General features: G+C 38.1%; 21 non-coding genes across 21 annotated transcripts; all 21 read left to right on the forward strand.

Moving 5' to 3' along the window:
* Nucleotides 1-123: 123 nt before the first annotated feature.
* On the forward strand, nt 124-196 carry TRNAF-GAA (transfer RNA phenylalanine (anticodon GAA)). Its single transcript has one exon. It is a non-coding gene; the product is annotated as a tRNA-Phe (tRNA).
* A 598-nt stretch (nt 197-794) lies between these two features.
* Nucleotides 795-867, forward strand: TRNAF-AAA (transfer RNA phenylalanine (anticodon AAA)). Its single transcript has one exon. It is a non-coding gene; the product is annotated as a tRNA-Phe (tRNA).
* A 662-nt stretch (nt 868-1,529) lies between these two features.
* Nucleotides 1,530-1,602, forward strand: TRNAF-GAA (transfer RNA phenylalanine (anticodon GAA)). Its single transcript has one exon. It is a non-coding gene; the product is annotated as a tRNA-Phe (tRNA).
* Nucleotides 1,603-2,265: 663 nt separating this feature from the next.
* TRNAF-GAA (transfer RNA phenylalanine (anticodon GAA)) lies at nt 2,266-2,338 on the forward strand. The gene has a single exon. It is a non-coding gene; the product is annotated as a tRNA-Phe (tRNA).
* Nucleotides 2,339-2,938: 600 nt separating this feature from the next.
* TRNAF-GAA (transfer RNA phenylalanine (anticodon GAA)) lies at nt 2,939-3,011 on the forward strand. Its single transcript has one exon. It is a non-coding gene; the product is annotated as a tRNA-Phe (tRNA).
* Nucleotides 3,012-3,611: 600 nt separating this feature from the next.
* TRNAF-GAA (transfer RNA phenylalanine (anticodon GAA)) lies at nt 3,612-3,684 on the forward strand. The gene has a single exon. It is a non-coding gene; the product is annotated as a tRNA-Phe (tRNA).
* Nucleotides 3,685-4,282: 598 nt separating this feature from the next.
* TRNAF-GAA (transfer RNA phenylalanine (anticodon GAA)) lies at nt 4,283-4,355 on the forward strand. The gene has a single exon. It is a non-coding gene; the product is annotated as a tRNA-Phe (tRNA).
* Nucleotides 4,356-4,955: 600 nt separating this feature from the next.
* On the forward strand, nt 4,956-5,028 carry TRNAF-GAA (transfer RNA phenylalanine (anticodon GAA)). Its single transcript has one exon. It is a non-coding gene; the product is annotated as a tRNA-Phe (tRNA).
* Nucleotides 5,029-5,630: 602 nt separating this feature from the next.
* Nucleotides 5,631-5,703, forward strand: TRNAF-GAA (transfer RNA phenylalanine (anticodon GAA)). The gene has a single exon. It is a non-coding gene; the product is annotated as a tRNA-Phe (tRNA).
* Nucleotides 5,704-6,302: 599 nt separating this feature from the next.
* Nucleotides 6,303-6,375, forward strand: TRNAF-GAA (transfer RNA phenylalanine (anticodon GAA)). Its single transcript has one exon. It is a non-coding gene; the product is annotated as a tRNA-Phe (tRNA).
* A 601-nt stretch (nt 6,376-6,976) lies between these two features.
* TRNAF-GAA (transfer RNA phenylalanine (anticodon GAA)) lies at nt 6,977-7,049 on the forward strand. Its single transcript has one exon. It is a non-coding gene; the product is annotated as a tRNA-Phe (tRNA).
* Nucleotides 7,050-7,649: 600 nt separating this feature from the next.
* TRNAF-GAA (transfer RNA phenylalanine (anticodon GAA)) lies at nt 7,650-7,722 on the forward strand. Its single transcript has one exon. It is a non-coding gene; the product is annotated as a tRNA-Phe (tRNA).
* Nucleotides 7,723-8,323: 601 nt separating this feature from the next.
* On the forward strand, nt 8,324-8,396 carry TRNAF-GAA (transfer RNA phenylalanine (anticodon GAA)). Its single transcript has one exon. It is a non-coding gene; the product is annotated as a tRNA-Phe (tRNA).
* A 663-nt stretch (nt 8,397-9,059) lies between these two features.
* TRNAF-GAA (transfer RNA phenylalanine (anticodon GAA)) lies at nt 9,060-9,132 on the forward strand. The gene has a single exon. It is a non-coding gene; the product is annotated as a tRNA-Phe (tRNA).
* Nucleotides 9,133-9,732: 600 nt separating this feature from the next.
* On the forward strand, nt 9,733-9,805 carry TRNAF-GAA (transfer RNA phenylalanine (anticodon GAA)). The gene has a single exon. It is a non-coding gene; the product is annotated as a tRNA-Phe (tRNA).
* A 600-nt stretch (nt 9,806-10,405) lies between these two features.
* Nucleotides 10,406-10,478, forward strand: TRNAF-GAA (transfer RNA phenylalanine (anticodon GAA)). Its single transcript has one exon. It is a non-coding gene; the product is annotated as a tRNA-Phe (tRNA).
* A 598-nt stretch (nt 10,479-11,076) lies between these two features.
* On the forward strand, nt 11,077-11,149 carry TRNAF-GAA (transfer RNA phenylalanine (anticodon GAA)). The gene has a single exon. It is a non-coding gene; the product is annotated as a tRNA-Phe (tRNA).
* Nucleotides 11,150-11,749: 600 nt separating this feature from the next.
* TRNAF-GAA (transfer RNA phenylalanine (anticodon GAA)) lies at nt 11,750-11,822 on the forward strand. Its single transcript has one exon. It is a non-coding gene; the product is annotated as a tRNA-Phe (tRNA).
* A 601-nt stretch (nt 11,823-12,423) lies between these two features.
* Nucleotides 12,424-12,496, forward strand: TRNAF-GAA (transfer RNA phenylalanine (anticodon GAA)). Its single transcript has one exon. It is a non-coding gene; the product is annotated as a tRNA-Phe (tRNA).
* Nucleotides 12,497-13,098: 602 nt separating this feature from the next.
* TRNAF-GAA (transfer RNA phenylalanine (anticodon GAA)) lies at nt 13,099-13,171 on the forward strand. Its single transcript has one exon. It is a non-coding gene; the product is annotated as a tRNA-Phe (tRNA).
* Nucleotides 13,172-13,770: 599 nt separating this feature from the next.
* On the forward strand, nt 13,771-13,843 carry TRNAF-GAA (transfer RNA phenylalanine (anticodon GAA)). Its single transcript has one exon. It is a non-coding gene; the product is annotated as a tRNA-Phe (tRNA).
* Nucleotides 13,844-14,016: the final 173 nt, after the last annotated feature.

A 14,016-nucleotide genomic window follows, 5' to 3' on the forward strand; every position in this document is an offset into this window, starting at 1 on the left:
TTAGACCCTCTAACCACACCGACAACGCACCACTGCTACTACGACTCAGAAAATATCATGAGTCTTTGCCTGCACAGGACACTTGTGCTGAAAAAAAAATCACACAAACTGTGATGCAATGTAGCCGAAATAGCTCAGTTGGGAGAGCGTTAGACTGAAGATCTAAAGGTCCCTGGTTCGATCCCGGGTTTCGGCATGATATCTTATTGTTAGAAAAAACTTAGTAAAATAAAGCCAAATTCAGACTACACCCGGAACTCGGCAAGATAAACTGATTCTCAATACAGAAACGTCCTGATTGAACCAGACAAAATAGAGACATGGATTTAACACAATACCTCTGGTCATCAAATATTTCAAGACTGCAAGAAAAGAGGACATACAGTCAACTTAAAAGAGACAAACATTTCTTAATGAATATATATCAAAGAAAATATAGGACACATATAGAGTAGATAATTTACCTGAATAAAAGGTACTAGATTGGAGATTTATCTCATGGGAAGTCATAAATACAGCTGCATTTACCTGAATAAAAGGTACTAGATTGGAGGTTTGTCTTATGGGAACTCATAAATACAGCTGCAGGAGGGCAAAAAATTCAAAAATGTTTCTCAGGAAAGGTATTTGAACCCAAGTCTACAGGACACATGCAACCTGCATGGAGCGCCTTAGACCCTCTAACCACACCGATAACGCACCACTGCTACTACGACTCAGAAAATATCATGAGTCTTTGCCTGCACAGGACACTTGTGCTGAAAAAAAAATCACACAAACTGTGATGCAATGTAGTCGAAATAGCTCAGTTGGGAGAGCGCTAGACTAAAGATCTAAAGGTCCCTGGTTCGATCCCGGGTTTCGGCATGATATCTTATTGTTAGAAAAAACTTAGTAAAATAAAGCCAAATTCAGACTACACCCGGAACTCGGCAAGATAAACTGATTCTCAATACAGAAACGTCCTGATTGAACCAGACAAAATAGAGACATGGATTTAACACAATACCACTGGTCATCAAATATTTCAAGACTGCAAGAAAAGAGGACATACAGTCAACTTAAAAGAGACAAACATTTCTTAATGAATATATATCAAAGAAAATATAGGACACATATAGAGTAGATAATTTACCTGAATAAAAGGTACTAGATTGGAGATTTATCTCATGGGAAGTCATAAATACAGCTGCATTTACCTGAATAAAAGGTACTAGATTGGAGATTTATCTCATGGGAAGTCATAAATACAGCTGCATTTACCTGAATAAAAGGTACTAGATTGGACGTTTGTCTTATGGGAACTCATAAATACAGCTGCAGGAGGGCAAAAAATTCAAAAATGTTTCTCAGGAAAGGTATTTGAACCCAAGTCTACAGGACACATGCAACCTGCATGGAGCGCCTTAGACCCTCTAACCACACCGACAACGCACCACTGCTACTACGACTCAGAAAATATCATGAGTCTTTGCCTGCACAGGACACTTGTGCTGAAAAAAAAATCACACAAACTGTGATGCAATGTAGCCGAAATAGCTCAGTTGGGAGAGCGTTAGACTGAAGATCTAAAGGTCCCTGGTTCGATACTGGGTTTTGGCATGATATCTTATTGTTAGAAAAAACTTAGTAAAATAAAGCCAAATTCAGACTACACCCGGAACTCGGCAAGATAAACTGATTCTCAATACAGAAACGTCCTGATTGAACCAGACAAAATAGAGACATGGATTTAACACAATACCTCTGGTCACATCAAATATTTCAAGACTGCAAGAAAAGAGGACATACAGTCAACTTAAAAGAGACAAACATTTCTTAATGAATATATATCAAAGAAAATATAGGACACATATAGAGTAGATAATTTACCTGAATAAAAGGTACTAGATTGGAGATTTATCTCATGGGAAGTCATAAATACAGCTGCATTTACCTGAATAAAAGGTACTAGATTGGAGATTTATCTCATGGGAAGTCATAAATACAGCTGCATTTACCTGAATAAAAGGTACTAGATTGGAGGTTTGTCTTATGGGAACTCATAAATACAGCTGCAGGAGGGCAAAAAATTCAAAAATGTTTCTCAGGAAAGGTATTTGAACCCAAGTCTACAGGACACATGCAATCTGCATGGAGCACCTTAGACCCTCTAACCACACCGACAACACACCACTGCTACTACAACTCATAAAATATCATGAGTCTTTTCCTGCACGGGACACTTGTGCTGAAAAAAAATCACACAAACTGTGATGCAATGTAGCCGAAATAGCTCAGATGGGAGAGCGTTAGACTGAAGATCTAAAGGTCCCTGGTTCGATCCCGGGTTTCGGCATGATATCTTATTGTTAGAAAAAACTTAGTAAAATAAAGCCAAATTCAGACTACACCCGGAACTCGGCAAGATAAACTGATTCTCAATACAGAAACGTCCTGATTGAACCAGACAAAATAGAGACATGGATTTAACACAATACCTCTGGTCACATCAAATATTTCAAGACTGCAAGAAAAGAGGACATACAGTCAACTTAAAAGAGACAAACATTTCTTAATGAATATATATCAAAGAAAATATAGGACACATATAGAGTAGATAATTTACCTGAATAAAAGGTACTAGATTGGAGATTTATCTCATGGGAAGTCATAAATACAGCTGCATTTACCTGAATAAAAGGTACTAGATTGGAGGTTTGTCTTATGGGAACTCATAAATACAGCTGCAGGAGGGCAAAAAATTCAAAAATGTTTCTCAGGAAAGGTATTTGAACCCAAGTCTACAGGACACATGCAACCTGCATGGAGCGCCTTAGACCCTCTAACCACACCGACAACGCACCACTGCTACTACGACTCAGAAAATATCATGAGTCTTTGCCTGCACAGGACACTTGTGCTGAAAAAAAAATCACACAAACTGTGATGTAATGTAGCCGAAATAGCTCAGTTAGGAGAGCGTAAGACTGAAGATCTAAAGGTCCCTGGTTCGATCCCGGGTTTTGGCATGATATCTTATTGTTAGAAAAAACTTAGTAAAATAAAGCCAAATTCAGACTACACCCGGAACTCGGCAAGATAAACTGATTCTCAATACAGAAACGTCCTGATTGAACCAGACAAAATAGAGACATGGATTTAACACAATACCTCTGGTCACATCAAATATTTCAAGACTGCAAGAAAAGAGGACATACAGTCAACTTAAAAGAGACAAAGATTTCTTAATGAATATATATCAAAGAAAATATAGGACACATATAGAGTAGATAATTTACCTGAATAAAAGGTACTAGATTGGAGATTTATCTCATGGGAAGTCATAAATACAGCTGCATTTACCTGAATAAAAGGTACTAGATTGGAGGTTTGTCTTATGGGAACTCATAAATACAGCTGCAGGAGGGCAAAAAATTCAAAAATGTTTCTCAGGAAAGGTATTTGAACCCAAGTCTACAGGACACATGCAACCTGCATGGAGCGCCTTAGACCCTCTAACCACACCGACAATGCACCACTGCTACTACGACTCAGAAAATATCATGAGTCTTTGCCTGCACAGGACACTTGTGCTGAAAAAAAAATCACACAAACTGTGATGCAATGTAGCCGAAATAGCTCAGTTGGGAGAGCGTTAGACTGAAGATCTAAAGGTCCCTGGTTCGATCCCGGGTTTCGGCATGATATCTTATTGTTAGAAAAAACTTAGTAAAATAAAGCCAAATTCAGACTACACCCGGAACTCGGCAAGATAAACTGATTCTCAATACAGAAATGTCCTGATTGAACCAGACAAAATAGAGACATGGATTTAACACAATACCTCTGGTCATCAAATATTTCAAGACTGCAAGAAAAGAGGACATACAGTCAACTTAAAAGAGACAAAGATTTCTTAATGAATATATATCAAAGAAAATATAGGACACATATAGAGTAGATAATTTACCTGAATAAAAGGTACTAGATTGGAGATTTATCTCATGGGAAGTCATAAATACAGCTGCATTTACCTGAATAAAAGGTACTAGATTGGAGGTTTGTCTTATGGGAACTCATAAATACAGCTGCAGGAGGGCAAAAAATTCAAAAATGTTTCTCAGGAAAGGTATTTGAACCCAAGTCTACAGGACACATGCAACCTGCATGGAGCACCTTAGACCCTCTAACCACACCGACAACGCACCACTGCTACTACGACTCAGAAAATATCATGAGTCTTTGCCTGCACAGGACACTTGTGCTGAAAAAAAAATCACACAAACTGTGATGCAATGTAGCCAAAATAGCTCAGTTGGGAGAGCGTGAGACTGAAGATCTAAAGGTCCCTGGTTTGATCCCGGGTTTCGGCATGATATCTTATTGTTAGAAAAAACTTAGTAAAATAAAGCCAAATTCAGACTACACCCGGAACTCGGCAAGATAAACTGATTCTCAATACAGAAACGTCCTGATTGAACCAGACAAAATAGAGACATGGATTTAACACAATACCTCTGGTCACATCAAATATTTCAAGACTGCAAGAAAAGAGGACATACAGTCAACTTAAAAAAAACAAACATTTCTTAATGAATATATATCAAAGAAAATATAGGACACATATAGAGTAGATAATTTACCTGAATAAAAGGTACTAGATTGGAGATTTATCTCATGGGAAGTCATAAATACAGCTGCATTTACCTGAATAAAAGGTACTAGATTGGAGGTTTGTCTTATGGGAACTCATAAATACAGCTGCAGGAGGGCAAAAAATTCAAAAATGATTGTCAGGAAAGGTATTTGAACCCAAGTCTACAAGACACATGCAACCTGCATGGAGCGCCTTAAACCCTCTAACCACAACGACAACACACCGCTGCTACTACGACTCAGAAAATATCATGAGTCTTTGCCTGCACAGGACACTTGTGCTGAAAAAAAAATCACACAAACTGTGATGCAATGTAGCCGAAATAGCTCAGTTGGGAGAGCGTTAGACTGAAGATCTAAAGGTCCCTGGTTCGATCCCGGGTTTCGGCATGATATCTTATTGTTAGAAAAAACTTAGTAAAATAAAGCCAAATTCAGACTACACCCGGAAGCCGGCAAGATAAACTGATTCTCAATACAGAAACGTCCTGATTGAACCAGACAAAATAGAGACATGGATTTAACACAATACCTCTGGTCACATCAAATATTTCAAGACTGCAAGAAAAGAGGACATACAGTCAACTTAAAAGAGACAAACATTTCTTAATGAATATATATCAAAGAAAATATAGGACACATATAGAGTAGATAATTTACCTGAATAAAAGGTACTAGATTGGAGATTTATCTCATGGGAAGTCATAAATACAGCTGCATTTACCTGAATAAAAGGTACTAGATTGGAGGTTTGTCTTATGGGAACTCATAAATACAGCTGCAGGAGGGCAAAAAATTCAAAAATGTTTCTCAGGAAAGGTATTTGAACCCAAGTCTACAGGACACATGCAACCTGCATGGAGCGCCTTAGACCCTCTAACCACACCGACAACGCACCACTGCTACTACGACTCAGAAAATATCATGAGTCTTTGCCTGCACAGGACACTTGTGCTGAAAAAAAAAAATCACACAAACTGTGATGCAATGTAGCCGAAATAGCTCAGTTGGGAGAGCGTTAGACTGAAGATCTAAAGGTCCCTGGTTCGATCCCGGGTTTTGGCATGATATCTTATTGTTAGAAAAAACTTAGTAAAATAAAGCCAAATTCAGACTACACCCGGAACTCGGCAAGATAAACTGATTCTCAATACAGAAACGTCCTGATTGAACCAGACAAAATAGAGACATGGATTTAACACAATACCTCTGGTCACATCAAATATTTCAAGACTGCAAGAAAAGAGGACATACAGTCAACTTAAAAGAGACAAACATTTCTTAATGAATATATATCAAAGAAAATATAGGACACATATAGAGTAGATAATTTACCTGAATAAAAGGTACTAGATTGGAGATTTATCTCATGGGAAGTCATAAATACAGCTGCATTTACCTGAATAAAAGGTACTAGATTGGAGGTTTGTCTTATGGGAACTCATAAATACAGCTGCAGGAGGGCAAAAAATTCAAAAATGTTTCTCAGGAAAGGTATTTGAACCCAAGTCTACAGGACACATGCAACCTGCATGGAGCGCCTTAGACCCTCTAACCACACCGACAACACACCACTGCTACTACAACTCATAAAATATCATGAGTCTTTTCCTGCACGGGACACTTGTGCTGAAAAAAAATCACACAAACTGTGATGCAATGTAGCAGAAATAGCTCAGTTGGGAGAGCGTTAGACTGAAGATCTAAAGGTCCCTGGTTCGATCCCGGGTTTCGGCATGATATCTTATTGTTAGAAAAAACTTAGTAAAATAAAGCCAAATTCAGACTACACCCGGAAGTCGGCAAGATAAACTGATTCTCAATACAGAAACGTCCTGATTGAACCAGACAAAATAGAGACATGGATTTAACACAATACCTCTGGTCACATCAAATATTTCAAGACTGCAAGAAAAGAGGACATACAGTCAACTTAAAAGAGACAAACATTTCTTAATGAATATATATCAAAGAAAATATAGGACACATATAGAGTAGATAATTTACCTGAATAAAAGGTACTAGATTGGAGATTTATCTCATGGGAAGTCATAAATACAGCTGCATTTACCTGAATAAAAGGTACTAGATTGGAGGTTTGTCTTATGGGAACTCATAAATACAGCTGCAGGAGGGCAAAAAATTCAAAAATGTTTCTCAGGAAAGGTATTTGAACCCAAGTCTACAGGACACATGCAACCTGCATGGAGCGCCTTAGACCCTCTAACCACACCGACAACGCACCACTGCTACTACGACTCAGAAAATATCATGAGTCTTTGCCTGCACAGGACACTTGTGCTGAAAAAAAAAATCACACAAACTGTGATGCAATGTAGCCGAAATAGCTCTGTTGGGAGAGCGTTAGACTGAAGATCTAAAGGTCCCTGGTTCGATCCCGGGTTTTGGCATGATATCTTATTGTTAGAAAAAACTTAGTAAAATAAAGCCAAATTCAGACTACACCCGGAACTCGGCAAGATAAACTGATTCTCAATACAGAAACGTCCTGATTGAACCAGACAAAATAGAGACATGGATTTAACACAATACCTCTGGTCACATCAAATATTTCAAGACTGCAAGAAAAGAGGACATACAGTCAACTTAAAAGAGACAAACATTTCTTAATGAATATATATCAAAGAAAATATAGGACACATATAGAGTAGATAATTTACCTGAATAAAAGGTACTAGATTGGAGATTTATCTCATGGGAAGTCATAAATACAGCTGCATTTACCTGAATAAAAGGTACTAGATTGGAGGTTTGTCTTATGGGAACTCATAAATACAGCTGCAGGAGGGCAAAAAATTCAAAAATGTTTCTCAGGAAAGGTATTTGAACCCAAGTCTACAGGACACATGCAACCTGCATGGAGCGCCTTAGACCCTCTAACCACACCGACAACGCACCACTGCTACTACGACTCAGAAAATATCATGAGTCTTTGCCTGCACAGGACACTTGTGCTGAAAAAAAAATCACACAAACTGTGATGCAATGTAGCCGAAATAGCTCAGTTGGGAGAGCGTTAGACTGAAGATCTAAAGGTCCCTGGTTCGATCCCGGGTTTCGGCATGATATCTTATTGTTAGAAAAAACTTAGTAAAATAAAGCCAAATTCAGACTACACCCGGAAGTCGGCAAGATAAACTGATTCTCAATACAGAAACGTCCTGATTGAACCAGACAAAATAGAGACATGGATTTAACACAATACCTCTGGTCACATCAAATATTTCAAGACTGCAAGAAAAGAGGACATACAGTCAACTTAAAAGAGACAAACATTTCTTAATGAATATATATCAAAGAAAATATAGGACACATATAGAGTAGATAATTTACCTGAATAAAAGGTACTAGATTGGAGATTTATCTCATGGGAAGTCATAAATACAGCTGCATTTACCTGAATAAAAGGTACTAGATTGGAGGTTTGTCTTATGGGAACTCATAAATACAGCTGCAGGAGGGCAAAAAATTCAAAAATGTTTCTCAGGAAAGGTATTTGAACCCAAGTCTACAGGACACATGCAACCTGCATGGAGCGCCTTAGACCCTCTAACCACACCGACAACGCACCACTGCTACTACGACTCAGAAAATATCATGAGTCTTTGCCTGCACAGGACACTTGTGCTGAAAAAAAAAATCACACAAACTGTGATGCAATGTAGCCGAAATAGCTCAGTTGGGAGAGCGTTAGACTGAAGATCTAAAGGTCCCTGGTTCGATCCCGGGTTTTGGCATGATATCTTATTGTTAGAAAAAACTTAGTAAAATAAAGCCAAATTCAGACTACACCCGGAACTCGGCAAGATAAACTGATTCTCAATACAGAAACGTCCTGATTGAACCAGACAAAATAGAGACATGGATTTAACACAATACCTCTGGTCACATCAAATATTTCAAGACTGCAAGAAAAGAGGACATACAGTCAACTTAAAAGAGACAAACATTTCTTAATGAATATATATCAAAGAAAATATAGGACACATATAGAGTAGATAATTTACCTGAATAAAAGGTACTAGATTGGAGATTTATCTCATGGGAAGTCATAAATACAGCTGCATTTACCTGAATAAAAGGTACTAGATTGGAGATTTATCTCATGGGAAGTCATAAATACAGCTGCATTTACCTGAATAAAAGGTACTAGATTGGAGGTTTGTCTTATGGGAACTCATAAATACAGCTGCAGGAGGGCAAAAAATTCAAAAATGTTTCTCAGGAAAGGTATTTGAACCCAAGTCTACAGGACACATGCAATCTGCATGGAGCACCTTAGACCCTCTAACCACACCGACAACACACCACTGCTACTACAACTCATAAAATATCATGAGTCTTTTCCTGCACGGGACACTTGTGCTGAAAAAAAATCACACAAACTGTGATGCAATGTAGCCGAAATAGCTCAGATGGGAGAGCGTTAGACTGAAGATCTAAAGGTCCCTGGTTCGATCCCGGGTTTCGGCATGATATCTTATTGTTAGAAAAAACTTAGTAAAATAAAGCCAAATTCAGACTACACCCGGAACTCGGCAAGATAAACTGATTCTCAATACAGAAACGTCCTGATTGAACCAGACAAAATAGAGACATGGATTTAACACAATACCTCTGGTCACATCAAATATTTCAAGACTGCAAGAAAAGAGGACATACAGTCAACTTAAAAGAGACAAACATTTCTTAATGAATATATATCAAAGAAAATATAGGACACATATAGAGTAGATAATTTACCTGAATAAAAGGTACTAGATTGGAGATTTATCTCATGGGAAGTCATAAATACAGCTGCATTTACCTGAATAAAAGGTACTAGATTGGAGGTTTGTCTTATGGGAACTCATAAATACAGCTGCAGGAGGGCAAAAAATTCAAAAATGTTTCTCAGGAAAGGTATTTGAACCCAAGTCTACAGGACACATGCAACCTGCATGGAGCGCCTTAGACCCTCTAATCACACCGACAACGCACCACTGCTACTACGACTCAGAAAATATCATGAGTCTTTGCCTGCACAGGACACTTGTGCTGAAAAAAAAATCACACAAACTGTGATGTAATGTAGCCGAAATAGCTCAGTTAGGAGAGCGTAAGACTGAAGATCTAAAGGTCCCTGGTTCGATCCCGGGTTTTGGCATGATATCTTATTGTTAGAAAAAACTTAGTAAAATAAAGCCAAATTCAGACTACACCCGGAACTCGGCAAGATAAACTGATTCTCAATACAGAAACGTCCTGATTGAACCAGACAAAATAGAGACATGGATTTAACACAATACCTCTGGTCACATCAAATATTTCAAGACTGCAAGAAAAGAGGACATACAGTCAACTTAAAAGAGACAAAGATTTCTTAATGAATATATATCAAAGAAAATATAGGACACATATAGAGTAGATAATTTACCTGAATAAAAGGTACTAGATTGGAGATTTATCTCATGGGAAGTCATAAATACAGCTGCATTTACCTGAATAAAAGGTACTAGATTGGAGGTTTGTCTTATGGGAACTCATAAATACAGCTGCAGGAGGGCAAAAAATTCAAAAATGTTTCTCAGGAAAGGTATTTGAACCCAAGTCTACAGGACACATGCAACCTGCATGGAGCGCCTTAGACCCTCTAACCACACCGACAATGCACCACTGCTACTACGACTCAGAAAATATCATGAGTCTTTGCCTGCACAGGACACTTGTGCTGAAAAAAAAATCACACAAACTGTGATGCAATGTAGCCGAAATAGCTCAGTTGGGAGAGCGTTAGACTGAAGATCTAAAGGTCCCTGGTTCGATCCCGGGTTTCGGCATGATATCTTATTGTTAGAAAAAACTTAGTAAAATAAAGCCAAATTCAGACTACACCCGGAACTCGGCAAGATAAACTGATTCTCAATACAGAAATGTCCTGATTGAACCAGACAAAATAGAGACATGGATTTAACACAATACCTCTGGTCATCAAATATTTCAAGACTGCAAGAAAAGAGGACATACAGTCAACTTAAAAGAGACAAAGATTTCTTAATGAATATATATCAAAGAAAATATAGGACACATATAGAGTAGATAATTTACCTGAATAAAAGGTACTAGATTGGAGATTTATCTCATGGGAAGTCATAAATACAGCTGCATTTACCTGAATAAAAGGTACTAGATTGGAGGTTTGTCTTATGGGAACTCATAAATACAGCTGCAGGAGGGCAAAAAATTCAAAAATGTTTCTCAGGAAAGGTATTTGAACCCAAGTCTACAGGACACATGCAACCTGCATGGAGCACCTTAGACCCTCTAACCACACCGACAACGCACCACTGCTACTACGACTCAGAAAATATCATGAGTCTTTGCCTGCACAGGACACTTGTGCTGAAAAAAAAATCACACAAACTGTGATGCAATGTAGCCAAAATAGCTCAGTTGGGAGAGCGTGAGACTGAAGATCTAAAGGTCCCTGGTTTGATCCCGGGTTTCGGCATGATATCTTATTGTTAGAAAAAACTTAGTAAAATAAAGCCAAATTCAGACTACACCCGGAACTCGGCAAGATAAACTGATTCTCAATACAGAAACGTCCTGATTGAACCAGACAAAATAGAGACATGGATTTAACACAATACCTCTGGTCACATCAAATATTTCAAGACTGCAAGAAAAGAGGACATACAGTCAACTTAAAAAAAACAAACATTTCTTAATGAATATATATCAAAGAAAATATAGGACACATATAGAGTAGATAATTTACCTGAATAAAAGGTACTAGATTGGAGATTTATCTCATGGGAAGTCATAAATACAGCTGCATTTACCTGAATAAAAGGTACTAGATTGGAGGTTTGTCTTATGGGAACTCATAAATACAGCTGCAGGAGGGCAAAAAATTCAAAAATGATTGTCAGGAAAGGTATTTGAACCCAAGTCTACAAGACACATGCAACCTGCATGGAGCGCCTTAAACCCTCTAACCACAACGACAACACACCGCTGCTACTACGACTCAGAAAATATCATGAGTCTTTGCCTGCACAGGACACTTGTGCTGAAAAAAAAATCACACAAACTGTGATGCAATGTAGCCGAAATAGCTCAGTTGGGAGAGCGTTAGACTGAAGATCTAAAGGTCCCTGGTTCGATCCCGGGTTTCGGCATGATATCTTATTGTTAGAAAAAACTTAGTAAAATAAAGCCAAATTCAGACTACACCCGGAAGCCGGCAAGATAAACTGATTCTCAATACAGAAACGTCCTGATTGAACCAGACAAAATAGAGACATGGATTTAACACAATACCTCTGGTCACATCAAATATTTCAAGACTGCAAGAAAAGAGGACATACAGTCAACTTAAAAGAGACAAACATTTCTTAATGAATATATATCAAAGAAAATATAGGACACATATAGAGTAGATAATTTACCTGAATAAAAGGTACTAGATTGGAGATTTATCTCATGGGAAGTCATAAATACAGCTGCATTTACCTGAATAAAAGGTACTAGATTGGAGGTTTGTCTTATGGGAACTCATAAATACAGCTGCAGGAGGGCAAAAAATTCAAAAATGTTTCTCAGGAAAGGTATTTGAACCCAAGTCTACAGGACACATGCAACCTGCATGGAGCGCCTTAGACCCTCTAACCACACCGACAACGCACCACTGCTACTACGACTCAGAAAATATCATGAGTCTTTGCCTGCACAGGACACTTGTGCTGAAAAAAAAAATCACACAAACTGTGATGCAATGTAGCCGAAATAGCTCAGTTGGGAGAGCGTTAGACTGAAGATCTAAAGGTCCCTGGTTCGATCCTGGGTTTTGGCATGATATCTTATTGTTAGAAAAAACTTAGTAAAATAAAGCCAAATTCAGACTACACCCGGAACTCGGCAAGATAAACTGATTCTCAATACAGAAACGTCCTGATTGAACCAGACAAAATAGAGACATGGATTTAACACAATACCTCTGGTCACATCAAATATTTCAAGACTGCAAGAAAAGAGGACATACAGTCAACTTAAAAGAGACAAACATTTCTTAATGAATATATATCAAAGAAAATATAGGACACATATAGAGTAGATAATTTACCTGAATAAAAGGTACTAGATTGGAGATTTATCTCATGGGAAGTCATAAATACAGCTGCATTTACCTGAATAAAAGGTACTAGATTGGAGGTTTGTCTTATGGGAACTCATAAATACAGCTGCAGGAGGGCAAAAAATTCAAAAATGTTTCTCAGGAAAGGTATTTGAACCCAAGTCTACAGGACACATGCAACCTGCATGGAGCGCCTTAGACCCTCTAACCACACCGACAACGCACCACTGCTACTACGACTCAGAAAATATCATGAGTCTTTGCCTGCACAGGACACTTGTGCTGAAAAAAAAAAATCACACAAACTGTGATGCAATGTAGCCGAAATAGCTCAGTTGGGAGAGCGTTAGACTGAAGATCTAAAGGTCCCTGGTTCGATCCCGGGTTTTGGCATGATATCTTATTGTTAGAAAAAACTTAGTAAAATAAAGCCAAATTCAGACTACACCCGGAACTCGGCAAGATAAACTGATTCTCAATACAGAAACGTCCTGATTGAACCAGACAAAATAGAGACATGGATTTAACACAATACCTCTGGTCACATCAAATATTTCAAGACTGCAAGAAAAGAGGACATACAGTCAACTTAAAAGAGACAAACATTTCTTAATGAATATATATCAAAGAAAATATAGGACACATATAGAGTAGATAATTTACCTGAATAAAAGGTACTAGATTGGAGATTTATCTCATGGGAAGTCATAAATACAGCTGCATTTACCTGAATAAAAGGTACTAGATTGGAGGTTTGTCTTATGGGAACTCATAAATACAGCTGCAGGAGGGCAAAAAATTCAAAAATGTTTCTCAGGAAAGGTATTTGAACCCAAGTCTACAGGACACATGCAACCTGCATGGAGCGCCTTAGACCCTCTAACCACACCGACAACACACCACTGCTACTACAACTCATAAAATATCATGAGTCTTTTCCTGCACGGGACACTTGTGCTGAAAAAAAATCACACAAACTGTGATGCAATGTAGCCGAAATAGCTCAGTTGGGAGAGCGTTAGACTGAAGATCTAAAGGTCCCTGGTTCGATCCCGGGTTTCGGCATGATATCTTATTGTTAGAAAAAACTTAGTAAAATAAAGCCAAATTCAGACTACACCCGGAAGTCGGCAAGATAAACTGATTCTCAATACAGAAACGTCCTGATTGAACCAGACAAAATAGAGACATGGATTTAACACAATACCTCTGGTCACATCAAATATTTCAAGACTGCA

Source organism: Hyperolius riggenbachi, chromosome 6 (assembly GCF_040937935.1).
Source record: "Hyperolius riggenbachi isolate aHypRig1 chromosome 6, aHypRig1.pri, whole genome shotgun sequence".
Lineage (NCBI taxonomy): Eukaryota > Metazoa > Chordata > Amphibia > Anura > Hyperoliidae > Hyperolius > Hyperolius riggenbachi.